We start from the raw sequence: 14,021 nt of genomic DNA on the forward strand, positions 1-14,021 counted from the left end.
ATGTTTTCTACTTATTGAGTGTCTTTAAGCTTTTTGAGCCTTCCCCAGGCGGTTGATTGTACATAGTTTATTTTGTAATTAGTAGTAAATAAAGCAAGTCAAGTCAAGTAAAGTCAAAGTCAAAATATTCTAGTGAAAAATCAAAACTTTATACTAATAAAACCTATTAACTTCTAGTTTTTAAGAGATGCTAAAAGTAAAGCATGAGAAAAAGATATAAGACTCATCTAGTTTGTTTATGGGTATGTTTGTTATTGGGTATGTTTATGGGTATGTTGACTTTCCGTAGCACTGTGTGCAAGTGAAGGTCATATTATGTATAGATTTCAAACAGTTCCTGGCAATAAACTGTAGCTACTTAATACATCAAAAGAATCGCATTTTGATGCGATTTTTTGCGATTGATATGATTCTTGCGATTGAAAGAATCAATTTTTAAGAAGAATGAATTAAGTTTAATATTACCATCAAAAGTAACGAGCCTGAGAAATTTTGCTCTATTTTTGTAAAAGGGGGGAACACACCAAAGACATCAAGTGATCTTAATGAAAATCCCACCATCAGATTCAATATATTAGACACCCCTACTGTAGACGGTCTCTTACATACCAAAGTGTGGAATTTTCAATTTTTACAAGAAGAAAGATCATGGATGCGTCTTTATTGATCTTTTTTTGTACCCCAAGGGTGATCTGTCCAATCAGTAATCCCAGAAGATTGGGAGAGGTCTCATTTGATCGGAAAGCAAAAGTTCCAGTGCCAAATTTAAGTGACCAAAATTTTGAGGGTAGCTAGCCTCTCTCCCACGCTCCCTTTCCCCCAAAGTGGCGCAATCAAAATTGTGAGACAGAAATTTGTTCTGCGTAGTTGGAAGATCTAATAACTATGTCTTTGAGGATTACTTGAGCCCCCACAGTTCCCGGGGGGAAAGGTTGTAAGTAATGAACTCTGCCCATTGTTGACATATAGTATCGGTTATTGGAAAACATGCAGACATTTTTCAGGGGAGGGGATTTTTTAGACAGGTGTGGGGTAAGTGGGAGGAGTTTTCCATGGATTAATTTGTCGTTGGTGAAGGAGATTTTTCATTCAAGGGGAGCCGGATTTTCCTGCATTATTTAATGGTCAGAAATTAAGTTTTAAAAAACAAGTATTTTTCAACTAAAATTATAGGAGCAAAGTTAAAGCGAACAGAAATTATTACGTATAGGAGGGGATTACCTTCTCCTCAAAAGTTCGCTATTTATGCTAATTTTTTAACTTTTTAAGCTTAATATTCTAATTAAATGGCCCTTCTCAGGTGTCATTCTTGAATAATAAGGACAAAAAGTCAAACTTTAGCGTAAAGAGCGATGTATTGAACAGGGGGCAATCCCCCTCATATACGTAATAATCACCTAAAGTATTTGTTTTATTAAGATTTTTTACACAGCTTTCATTTCTAATATTTATATTCCAGATTTCAGAAAAATCTGTAGAGTAATTTTTCTTTTTCAAAAGGTACAACAGATGGATCAAAATGTGTCTTGAATCCATCTGTACCAAATGTAATAAAATGTAAAAGATGGATGTTGTACCTTTTTCAAAAGGTACAACAAACTTTTAAATTCATTATAAAGAGTATGCTTTTTTTCATGTCCTGTTGTTTAGTATAATTAAGATTTGTTTTTAAAACATAACGAAAAACCCTCTACTTGAATTTGTGGTAGAACTATGATCTAGAAAGAACAACATTGAAATTTAAATTTATTGAAATTTAACCAACATTTAATTTACAATCTAAATTTGAAACTGGTGAACTCTATTGTTTGGTTTCACTTTATCTTTTAAAATATTTAAGTTTAATTTTTTAGTTAGTGGACTAGATTTTACGTTTACCGTTATCTTTTTAAACGAAATTTGACATTTGTAATTTGAATTTGATTTAATGGTATTTAAAATTTTTTGGTATTTGGTCGTATTTCGGATTTTTTCTTTCTATTTTTTTCTAAATTATTTTGAAATTAATTTAATTTTGTTAATTTTTTGTTGGAGGACAATATTTTACAACTTTATTTACATATCTTCTTTTTTTTATATTAGGTGATTTTGCTTTCTGTTGTCGCTCTTTTTGGATATTCACTCGCGGGGGTTGTGGGATCAGGCTATGGTGGTAGCTCATTCGGCTTTGGCGGAGGATCTCATAGAGGAGGCTACGGAAGTGGTTCAGGATATGGAAGCTCTGGTGGTATTGTCATTGCTGGAGGCCATGGTGGCTATGGAGGTATTGGAAATGGCGCCATTGTATTGCCCTTGTCAAGTAAGCATTTACACAAGAATTCATAGAATAACAAAAAGATTTTCAAACTCTTTTCAAAAAGAGCTCCCCTAGTCAAATATGTTTCTTGGTGTTCCTTTGATAGCTTTTAATTTAATTAAAAAGCTATAGCTTTTAATTATTCAAAAAGGAGGATCCCTTTACCTTAAATAACCTTACTTTAACAAAAGGATGTCATTAAATTTCCCTAGGCTAGACCTGAATTATTCTTTAGGTGACACGCGCAAGTCTCCTGCTACCGATAAAACAAATTAAAAGGTAAAATACAAACTGTTGTTTTCTAAAATACTTTTTAGAAAGCGTACCTTTTAGTAAGTTTTTAGTACTTTTTAGAAAACAAATTAATGTTTTGTTTTCTAAAATACTTAAAATAATTTTTTTCAAACAGTTCATAATAACGAACTGTAAGTAAGGAGCGACTCGGTTCAATAGTAACCGAAAGTCTAAAAACGGACTTTTGATATCAGTAGATACCAAAAGAATCCGCTTATTATGCTGATTCCAAATATATAAGGTTAATCAAGTTTAGTGTTATCCATCAAAAGTAACGAGCCTGAGAAAATTTGCCTGATTGTTAGACGGGAAACACCCCCTAAAATTTAAAGAATCTTAATGAAAATCACGCTATCATTTCTAGCGTACCAGAGAACCCTACTGTAGAAGTTTCTAGGTCCTATCTACAAAAATGTGAAATTTTATTATTTTTGCCAGAGGACAGATCACGGATACGTGTTCATTTGTTGTTGTAGTTTCCCCCTTTTGATGATTAAATAAAAAAAACAAAATTTTTTAACTGAAAGTAAGGAACGACGTTAAAACTTAAAACGAACAGAAATTATTCCGTATATGAAGGGGGCTGTCCCCTCCTCAACGCCTCGCTCTTTACGCTAAAGTTTTTTTATTGTTTAAAAAAATAGAGTTGTGAGAAAGTCAAACTTTAGCGTAAAGAGCGAGGCGTTGAGGAGGGGACAGCCCCTTCATATACGGAATAATTTCTGTTCGTTTTAAGTTTTAACGTCGTTCCTTACTTTCAGTTAAAAAACTTGTTTTTTTTATTTAATTTTTGAACGTTTTTGAATTAATGCAGGTTTTGATTTTGGCTCACCGTACATGAATAATTAAAACAAAATTTGCATATTATATTTGGTTAAATGGCTTTCTCGAAACTTGTTTAATTTTATTTACGAACGTTTTTATTAGTAATAAATATACGTAACTTAGAATTAACTTACGTAACGACCTTCTATATTCATAAATTTTTAACACGTATATTAGGGGGTTCGCCCCCTCGTCAATACCCTGCTCTTTAAACTATAGTTCGAATTTTTTTTCCAGTTCTTTAAAAATGACCTCTTAATCACAATCAGTTGATCAGTTGAAAAACTTGTTTTTTTTTCATTTAATTCCGGATCTTTTTCTTTAATAATGCTGGGAAATCCGGCGCCCCCTTCATAGCAATGTCCCTTCCCCATGGAAACTTCCTTCATGGAAAGATCCTTCCATATAGCCCCCAACCCTCTCCTTCCCCCACCTACCAGAAAAAATATCCTCTGAAAAAGTCTGTATACTTCCCAACAAACAATACTATATGTTAACATTGATTAAAGTTCATAACTTTAAGCCCTCCCCCTGGCGACTTTGGGGGATCAAGTCATCCTAAAAGACATTTTTATCATATTTTCGAACATGCTGAACAAAATGGCTATCTCAAAATTTTGATCGGGTGGCTTTGGGAAAAAAATGAGCGTGGGAGGGGGCCTAGTTGCCCTCCATTTTTTTTTGTCACTTTAAAAGGGCACTAGAACTTTTAATTTCCATTACAATGAGCCCTCCCACGATATTCTAGGACCACTGGGTCGATACGATCACCCCTGGGGAAAAAAAAACAACAAACAAACAAACAAACAAACAAACAAATAAACACGCATCCGTGATCTTTGTTCTGGCAAAAAATGCAAAATTCCACATTTTTGTAGATAGATTCTTGAAACCTCTACAGAAGGGTTCTCTGATACGCTGAATATGATGGTGTAATTTTCATTAAGGTTCTATAACTTTTAGGGGGTCTTTCCCCCTTTTTTTGAAAATCAGCCAAATTTTCTCAGGCGCGTAACTTTTGATGGGTAGCACTAAACTTAATGAAAGTTATATATTTGAAATCAGAATTGAAATCTGATTCTTTTGATATATCTATTGGTATCAAAAACCCGTTTTCTAGAGTTTCGGTTACCATTGAGCCGGGTCGCTCCTTACTTACAGTTCGTTACCACTAACTGTTTGATAGTATTGAAATAAGGGTCCTAGAAGAACAGTAGAGGGTGCATTCGAAAGGAAATTAAAAGTCCCAGTGTCCTTTTTAAGTGACCGAAAAGATTGGAACGCAACTGGCCTTCTCCCTCACCTATTTCCCCCAATATTATCTGATCAAAATTTTGAGATAGCCATGTTGTTGAGATTAGTTGAAAGACTAAATAACCATGTCTTTAGGTGTAAACTGATCCCTCACTATCCATGGGGAGATGCCTGTAAGTTATGAAATTTGCCCATTGTTTACGAATAGTATTTGTTATTGGGAAGTATACATTTTTCAGGGGGGGATTTTTGCGGGGGGGGGGGGATTTGTGTTTGGGGTGGATTTCTATAGAGAGAATGTTCCTTGGGTAGGGAAATTTCAGGCGGAAGTGAATTTTCCAGGGGAAATGTTACACTTGGGGGATTTGACAGAATTACCATACGAAATTCTTTTTAATTGTCTTACATTCTTTTTGCCAAATTTTAAATGTAGAAGTGTTCCAGGGGAATTATCAGGGGGCTATTTTCCAAATTTTTGGATTTCCGAGAAATAATTTTCAACGAAGGAGGCATTTGTGGAGTGATTGAGACATCGATTAGAGATTAGGGCCTTTTTCAAATGACAGAATGCTAAGGAGAATTTTTCAGGCTGAATCGACCGCAAGTGATTTGACAGGGAGTGAGATTTTCAAACAGGATAGAACCATTTCGTTTGTTTCACTGCTTTATTAAATTAAAACCCATTTTTTCTTGCTTAATTATTCGTAAATGGAAAAGCAGTGTAGTCTAAGAAATTACTAACTTTAAAACTTAAAACTAAAAAAAAATTATTATGTAGAAGAGTGGGTTTGCCCTCAAGTCAATATCTCGCTCTTTCCGCTAAAGTTCAAATTTTGTTCCAATTCTATACGAATGACCCCTGAAGCACAAAGGCCCTTTAATTAGAATTAATTAAAAAAAAAACTTTTTCAACAAAATAAGTTTTAAAAAAATTAAAGAAATCCATTAGACCAAAGTGAACAAAAATATAATCAAATAATCTACCAAGAAAATAACTACCACACATCAGTATCAATAAATAAATGAAACCCTAAACAAACAGAAATTAAAATAAATAACAGAGTCAAACTCAAAACGAGCAGAAATTAATATGAGTAAGGTTCTAAACCCCAAGCTTTCTAAAGGCCAGAATATAATTTTGGCTTTACTGAAAAAATTCGAATGAATATACTGAAAAAAATTTGCATTGTCAGTTTAATATAGGTTTGCTGGTATTTACTCCTTAAAATCTTAATTGATCTTTTATTTCTTAAAGTTAGAAAAGTGAGAACATTTAAAAGAATTTTTTCAGTAAAGTAAAAATTATATTCTGACTTTTAAAAAGCTCGGGGATTAGAACCCTACTCACATTAATTTCTGCTCGTTTTGAGTTTGAATCTGTTATTTATTTTAATTTCTGTTTGTTTAGGGTTTCATTTATTTATTGATACTGATTTTTGGTAGTTGTATTCTTGGTAGATTATTTGATTCTATTTATGTTCACTTTGGTTTAAGGGAGTTTACTTTTTTTTCAAAACTTATTTTGTTGAAAATGATTTTCCAATTAATTCCTGTTCGTTTTATATTGAAATAGTTCACGTGGAACAAAATTGCCATATCAAAATGTTGATCGGAAGTGTCTGTAGAAATTATGGGCGGTGGGGGCGGACTCTCCCTCTGAATAATATTGACTATTATAAAGGGCAATAGCCCTTTCAATTTCCAATCGAATGAGCCCTTTTTTAATTTTTTACGACAACGCTTTCTATGAAAAAATTATATACCCCCAGGGCATATTTTACAACCTTGGCCCTGAGGGCTGTGGGGGGTGTCATCCTCTTTTGACTGGATGTGTTTCGGAAAATGGTGAGCGTGAGCGGGGGGGTTAGTTGCCCTTCCATCACTTTGGACTATTAAAAAGGGCACTATCCCTTTCAATTTCCAATCGAATGAGCCCTTTTTGAAGTTTCTACAATATCACTTTCTATAAAAGCCTTATATGCCCCAGGGGCATAGCTTACAACCCTTGCCCTTAGGGCTGTGTGGGTGGGGGTGTCATCCTCAAAGACATTGATTTCCAGAACTTTCAACTACGTTGAAAAAATGGGTATCTAAAAATTTTGATTTTTTTGTTTGGGAAATGGTGAGCGTGAAAGAGGGTTATCTGCCTTCGAATCATTTTCAACTATTAAAAAGGGTACTAGCCATCATGGGCTCCCATAAGGGGGGGGGGGGGGGGGTAGGAGGGGTGCCATCCCAATCCTGGCTGAATGATGCTGCCTTATTTGTTATATTTTCGTTTTGAGAGTTCTATTATATAGCATTAAAAGTGCCAATTAGACCAGGTAAGCCCCCACCCTGGAATTCGGCTTATGGGCGATCAAGCTAGCCATTTCAATTTCAAATTGAATGAGCCCTTTTTGAAGTTTGTACGACAACACTTTCTATAAAAACCTTATATGGCCAGAGGACATAATTTACAACCCTTGCCCTGAGGGCTTTGCGGGGGGTTGTCATCCTGAAAGACATACTTTCCAGAACTTTCAACTACGTTGAACAAAATGGCTATCTTAAAATTTTGATTCGATGGCTTTGGGGAAAAGGTGGACGTAAGAGGGGGGTTAGTTGCCCTCCAATCACTTTCGACTATTAAAAAGGGCACTAGCACTTTGAATTTCCAATTGATTGAGCCCTTTTCCAAATTACTACGACAAAGCTTAAAATAAAACCTTATATACCCCCAGGGCATAACTTATAACCCTTGCCCTGAAGACTGTGGGGGGAGTGTCCGGCTCAAAGACCTAATTTCCATTACTTTAAACTACGTTGAACAAAATGGCTATCTCAAAATTTTTACTGGTTGGGTTTGGGGAAAAGGTTAGCGTGAGAGGGGAGTTAGTTGCCCTCCAATTACTTCTGACTATTAAAAAGGGCACTTGCCCTTTGAATTTCCTATCGAAAGAGTCCTTTTTCATATTTCTTCGACAAAGCTTTAAATAAAAACCTTATATGCCTCCAGGGCATAACTTATAATCATTGCCCTGATGACTGTGGAGGGAGTGTCATGCTCAAAGACATAATTTCCAGAACTTTCAACTGCTTTGAACAAAATGCCTATCTCAAAATTTTAATTAGATGTATTTAGAGAAATGGTGGGCTTGGAAGGGGTGTTAATAACATTCCAGTCACTTTCGACTATTAAAAAGAGCACTAGCCATTTCAATTTTCAATCGAAGGAGCTATTTTTGAAATTTTTACGACAACACTTTCTATACAAACCTTATATTCCCCCAGGGTATAGCTTACAACTCTTGTCCTGAGGGCTGTGGGGGGGTCATCCTCAAAGACCTAATTTCCAGAACTTTCAACTACGTTGAACAAAATGGCTATCTCAAAATTTTGATATGATGGGTTTGGGGACAACTTGGGCGTGAGAGGGGGATTAGTTGCTGTCCAATCACATTCGACTATTAAAAAGGACACAATTCCTTTGAATTTCCTATCGAATGAGCCCTTTTTCAAGTTTCTACGACAAAACTTTCAATAAAAACATTATATGCCCCCAGGGAATAACTTACAACCTTAGCCCTGAGGGCTGTGGGGGGAGGGAGGTTGTCATCCTCAAACACCCAATTTCCAGAACTTACAACTATGTTCAACAAAATGGCTATTTTAAAATTTTGATTGTATGTGTTTGGGGAAATGATGTGCGTGAGATGGGGGATTAGTTACCCTCCTATCACTTATCGATTATTAAAAAGAGCACTAGCCGTCTCAATTTCCAATTGAATGAGCCGCTTTTGAAGCTTCTACGACAACGCTATCTATACATACCTTTTCCAATCGAATGAGCCCTTTTTGAAGTTTCTAAACAGTGCTTTCTATAAAAAAAAAAACCTTACATGCCCCAAGGGCATAACTTAAAACCCTCGCTCTGAGGAATGTGAAGGTGGGGAGGGGGGTTGTCATCCTCAAAGATATAATTTCCAGAACTGTCAACTACATTGAAAAAAATGGCTATCCCAATATTTTGAATGCATGTGTTTGGAGAAATGGTGAGCAAGAAAGAGGTTTAGTTGCCTTCCAATCATTTTCAATTATTAAGAAGGGCACTAGCCATCATGGGTGCCTATAAGGGGGAGGGGCACTATCCCCCTCCTGGCTGAATGATCCTGCCTTATTTTTTATATTTTTGTTTCGGGATTTATATTATATTGCATTAAAAGTACCGATTAGACTTAGTAAGCCCCCCCCCCTGGAATTCAGACTATGGGCGCTCGTGCTAGCCCTTGTAATTTCCAATCGAATGAGCCTTTTTTGAAGTTTCTACGACAATGCTTTTTTTTTAAAAACCGTATAAATGGGGGAAAACTTACAACCCTTGCCCTGAGGGCTCTGGGGGGTTGTCATCCTCACAGACCTAATTTCCATAAATTTCAACTACGTTGAACCAAATAGCTATCTAAAAATTTTGATTGGATGGGTTTTGGGAAAAGATGAGCGTGAGAGGGGGATTAGTTACCCTCCAGTCACTTTCGACTATTAAAAAGGGCACTATCCCTTTGAATTTCACTATCCCAGGGCATAACTTTTGACCTTAGCCCTGAGGGCTCTTGGGGAGAGTGTATTCCTCAAAGACCTAATTTCTAGAACTTTCAAATACGTTGAACAAAATGGTTGTCTGGTATTTTCAATGCATGCGTTTGGGGAAACGGTTGGCGTAAGAGGGGGGTTAGTTGCCTTCCAATCATTTTCAACTATTAAAAAGGGCACTAGCCATCATGGGCACCTATTAGGGGGAGGGGGGGGAAGGGGGCAGTAGGGAGTGCCATCAACCTCCTGGCTGAATGATGCTGCCTTATTTTTTATATTTTGTTTGGAGATTTCTATTATATAGCATTAAGAGTGCCAATTAGACTTAGTAAGCCCACCCCTCCCTGGATTTCAGCCTATGGGCGCTCATGCTAGCCATTTCAATTTCCAAATGAATGAGCCCCTTTAGAAATTCTACGATGACACTATCTATAAAAACCTTATATGCCCCCAGAGGATAACTTACAACCTTTGCCCTGGGAGCTCAGGGGGATTTTTCATCCTCAAATACATATTTTCCAGAAATTTCAACTACTTTGAACAAAATGGCTACCTCTAAAGTTTGATTGAATGTGTTTGAGGAAATGGTGGGCGTGAGAGGGGGGTTAAATGGTCTCCATTCACTTTCGACTATTAAAAAGGGCAATAGTCCTTTCAATTTCCAATCAATTGAGCCCTTTTTTTAAGTTTCTACGACAGTACTTTCTATAAAAACCAGGGAATAAATTACAACCCTTGCCCTAAGGTCTGTTGGGGGGGGGGGAGTCATCCTTAAAGACCTGAGCTTTTCCAAAACTTTCAACTACGTTGAACAAAATGGCTATCTAAAAATTTTGATTGGATGTGTTCAGGGAAAAGCTGGGCGTGATTACTTGCCCGCCAGTCACTTTCGACTATTAAAAAGGGCACCAGCCCTTTGAATTTCCAATAGAATGAGCCCTTTTTTTAAGTTTCTATGACGAAGCTTTCAATAAAAACTTTATATGCCCCCAGGGTATAACTTATCACCCTTGCCCTGAAGACCATGGGGGGGATGCTCAAAGATATAATTTCCAGAACTTTCAACTGCGTTGAACAAAATGGCTATCTCAAAATTTTAATTCGATGTGTTTGGGGAAATGGTGGGCGTGGAAGGTGTGTTAGTTGCCTTCCAATCAGCTTCTACTATTATAAAGGGCACTAGCTATTTCAATTTCCAACCGAATGAGCCCTTTTCGAAGTTTCTATGACAACTCTTTCGATACGAAGTGCCTTGGTCGAAAGGAAAAAACATAGTAATACATTGTACCAACATCGTTCTTTACTTAGGCAGCGCTATTCCACTGCCTATGATGGATAACTCTTTTGAAAGTACTAAGAAAACTTTAGCGTAAAGAGTGAGGTATTGACTTGGAGGTGAATCCCCTGATATCCGTAATAATTCTGTTCCTTTCAAGTTTTAGTGTTGCTCCTTACTTTCAGTTGAAAAAACTTTTTATTTAATTTCTAATCGTTTTTTAAATAATGGTGGGAAATCTGGCGTCCCCTTCATAGAAATGTCCCTTACCCCATAAAAATATCCTCCATGGAAAGATCCTCCCACATGAAAAGAACCTCCTTCTCCTACTCCCCTCCCCCCACCGGAAATATCCCCCTGAAAACGTTTGTATACCCAATATTATATGTAAACAGTAGGCAAAGCTCATAAATTGAAGCCCTTCCCCCAGGGACTTTAGGTAAGTTATCCTCAAAGACATAGTTATTGAATTTTTGACTATGCTGAACAAAACGGCCATCTCAAAATTTTCAACGGGGGAGTTTGGGAAAAAAATTAGTATGGGAGAGCCCTCTCAACAAAACGGCCCTCCAATTATTTTGGTCACTTAAAAAAGGCACCAGAATTTTTAATTTCCGTTCGAATTAGTCCTCTTGCTCGATCAGCCCTGGGGGAAAAAACAAAAAATTAACACCCATCCGTGATCTTTCTTCTGGCAAAAAATATAAAATTCCACATTTTTGCAGATAGGAGCTTGAAAACCTCTAGAGTAGGGTTTTCTGACATTCTTAATCTGATGGTGTAATTTTCATTGAGATACTATGACTTTTAGGGTGTGTTTCGCCCTTTTTCGAAAATAAGGCAATTTTTTCAGCTCATAACTTTTGATTGGCAAGAGTAAACTTGATGAAACTTATATATTTGAAACCAGCATAAAAATCCGATTCTTTTGATGTATCTATTGGTATCAAACTTCAATAATTTTTTAGAGTTTCGGTTCCTATTGAGCCGGGTCGCTCCTTACTTACAGTTTGTTACGATGAACTGTTTGATACCTTGCTGTTTACGCTAAAGTTTGCTTGTTGTTCCCCTTTTTAAGAACGGCTACTGAAGCACAACGGCCGTTTAATTAGAATAGGAAGCTGTTTTAATAGTGCTAACAGCTTTAGCGTTAATAGTAACACTGGGTATATTTAAAAATAAAGTATACATCTGCGATTCCCTGAAGCAAACTTGTACGGGAGAAACCCCTCCTAATAAATCAATAAACCAAAAAAAAAAAAAGCAAGAGCAATGTATTAAGGGGGCAACCTTTCATGCAGGGAATAAATTTGTCAAAATTGATATGTAAATTTTATTTTTAATTTTCATGTACGGTAAGCCTAATTCGAACCTATTTTAGTTGAAAAACGTTCAAAAATGAACTAAAAAACAAGTTTTTTTTAACTGAAAGTAAGGTGTGACATTAAAACTTAAAACGAACAGAAATTATTCCGTATATGAAAGTGACTGTCCCCTTTTCAACGGCTCGCTCTTTGCGCCGAAGCTTGACTCTTTGTCACAACTCTACTTTTTTAAAGGAATAACATATTTCAATCAGAATCCGGTGCACGCGATGCGCCGCTTACTTAAAACTTTTCACTAAACTCAATTTACAAAACTGTGTTTTTACATCTAGAAAATTAGTTACAGAAAAGATAGGTGTCACGAAAGATATATGTGATTATGCTCATATATGGCAATGAATTATGGGTAGTTTTTTCACTTCTCTTGCTTACATCTTACTTCGAGGACTTTACTTTTCTGTCTAAATAAAAAAATTTCTGCACTGATGAATTTCGTGGTTGCAGTGGTAGTAGCTGCAACATAGTAATCTTCTAAATATTGGTTTTCTATTACATTCTATAGGAATATATCGCATTCTACAGGTATATATCACATTCTACAGGCATATATCCGCTACACGAATATATCCCTTTCTAAAACCTTTATCAATCCAAAACCTTAAAATAATTTACTGTTCTTATATAAGACCCTGTCTGGAATATGCTTGCCCTGTCTGGCACCCTGGGTTGACCAAAGACCAATGTTCTAAAATTGAAAGTATTCAAAAAAGAGCAGTAGAAATTATTCTGGGGACGGCCTATACTACATACAATGAAGGTTTGGCTAGACTTGAACTTATTACATTGGAATCACGACGTCACATCCTTACCATGAACTTTGGTCTCAAGTGCCTTAATTCTGACTATCATCGACGTTTTCTCCCTCCCTTTAAAGAAAATCCCCCAACCCTTCCTAATACAAGGCGCAATGCTCTTAGAGCTCCAAATACCCAACTGGACCTCTATCCCCAAATGTTGACCATGAGATACAAAAACTCTTTTGTCCCCTATTTTGTTTCCTATTTTAATAATTGGTATAACTTTTCCCCTGACATCTGTTTTATTATTGATTCAATTTTTTGTTTTGTGTTTATCACATAACATTTGTTTTGTTATGGTAATTATGACGTGCTTATGCTAGCTTTTGTGCTATTTTAGCCAATAAATCATATTCTATTCTATTCTAAAGTAATATATGACATTCTACAGGAACATATCACATTCTACAGGAATATATAACATTCTACAGGAATATATCATATTCTACATGAATATATCACATTTTACAGTAATATATCACATTGTAAAGCAATATATTACGTTCTACAGGATATCACATTCTAAAGGAATGTATCAAATTGTATAGGAATATATCCCATTCTAAAGGAATATATCACATTCTACAGGAATATACCATAACCGGCAGGAATATATCACATTTTACAGGAATATATCCCATTCTACAGGAATACATCACATTTTAAAGGAATATATCGCATTCTACAGGACTATATCACATTCTACAAGAACATATTACATTGTACAGGAATACATCACAATCTAGAGGAATATATCACATCCTAAAGGAATATATCGAATTTTACAGGGATATATTACGTTCTACAGGAATATATAACATTCAATGGGAATATATCACACTCTACACAAAATATATCATATTCTACAGGCATATATCACATTCTACAGGCATATACCCACTACAGGAATATATCACATTCTAAGGAAAATATCACATTCTACAGAAAAATTTCACATTCTACAGAAATATATCCACATGAATATATGACATTCTACAGGAACATACCACATTCTACAGGAATATATAACATTCTACAGGAATATATTATATTCTACATGAATATATTATATTCTACATGAATATATCCCATTTTATAGGAATTTATCACATTTTAAAGGAATATATTACGTTCTACAAAAATATGTCACAATCTACAGGAATATAATGTATATTACATTCTACGTTAAGATATCAAATTCATCATGAATATATCACATTTTAAAAGGAATGTATCACATTTTAAAGGAATATATTACGTTCTACAGGAATATATCACATTCTACAGGAAAATATCACATTCTAAAGGAATGTATCAAATTG

The 14,021-nt window shown here is 35.6% G+C and overlaps 1 long non-coding RNA gene across 1 annotated transcript in view; it reads left to right on the top strand.

The window, feature by feature from the left end:
- LOC148940440 (uncharacterized) overlaps nt 1-14,021 on the top strand; it is a 40,457-nt gene that overhangs the window by 1,287 nt on the left and 25,149 nt on the right. Inside the window, exon 2 of the long non-coding RNA XR_016143406.1 lies at nt 2,083-2,299. This is a non-coding gene — a long non-coding RNA (uncharacterized LOC148940440). The remainder of the gene's footprint in view (nt 1-2,082; nt 2,300-14,021) is intronic.

The sequence above is a fragment of the Artemia sp. Qi Xiang Cuo genome, chromosome 19 (assembly GCF_049724085.1).
Source record: "Artemia sp. Qi Xiang Cuo chromosome 19, ASM4972408v1, whole genome shotgun sequence".
Taxonomy (NCBI): Eukaryota; Metazoa; Arthropoda; class Branchiopoda; order Anostraca; family Artemiidae; genus Artemia; species Artemia sp. Qi Xiang Cuo.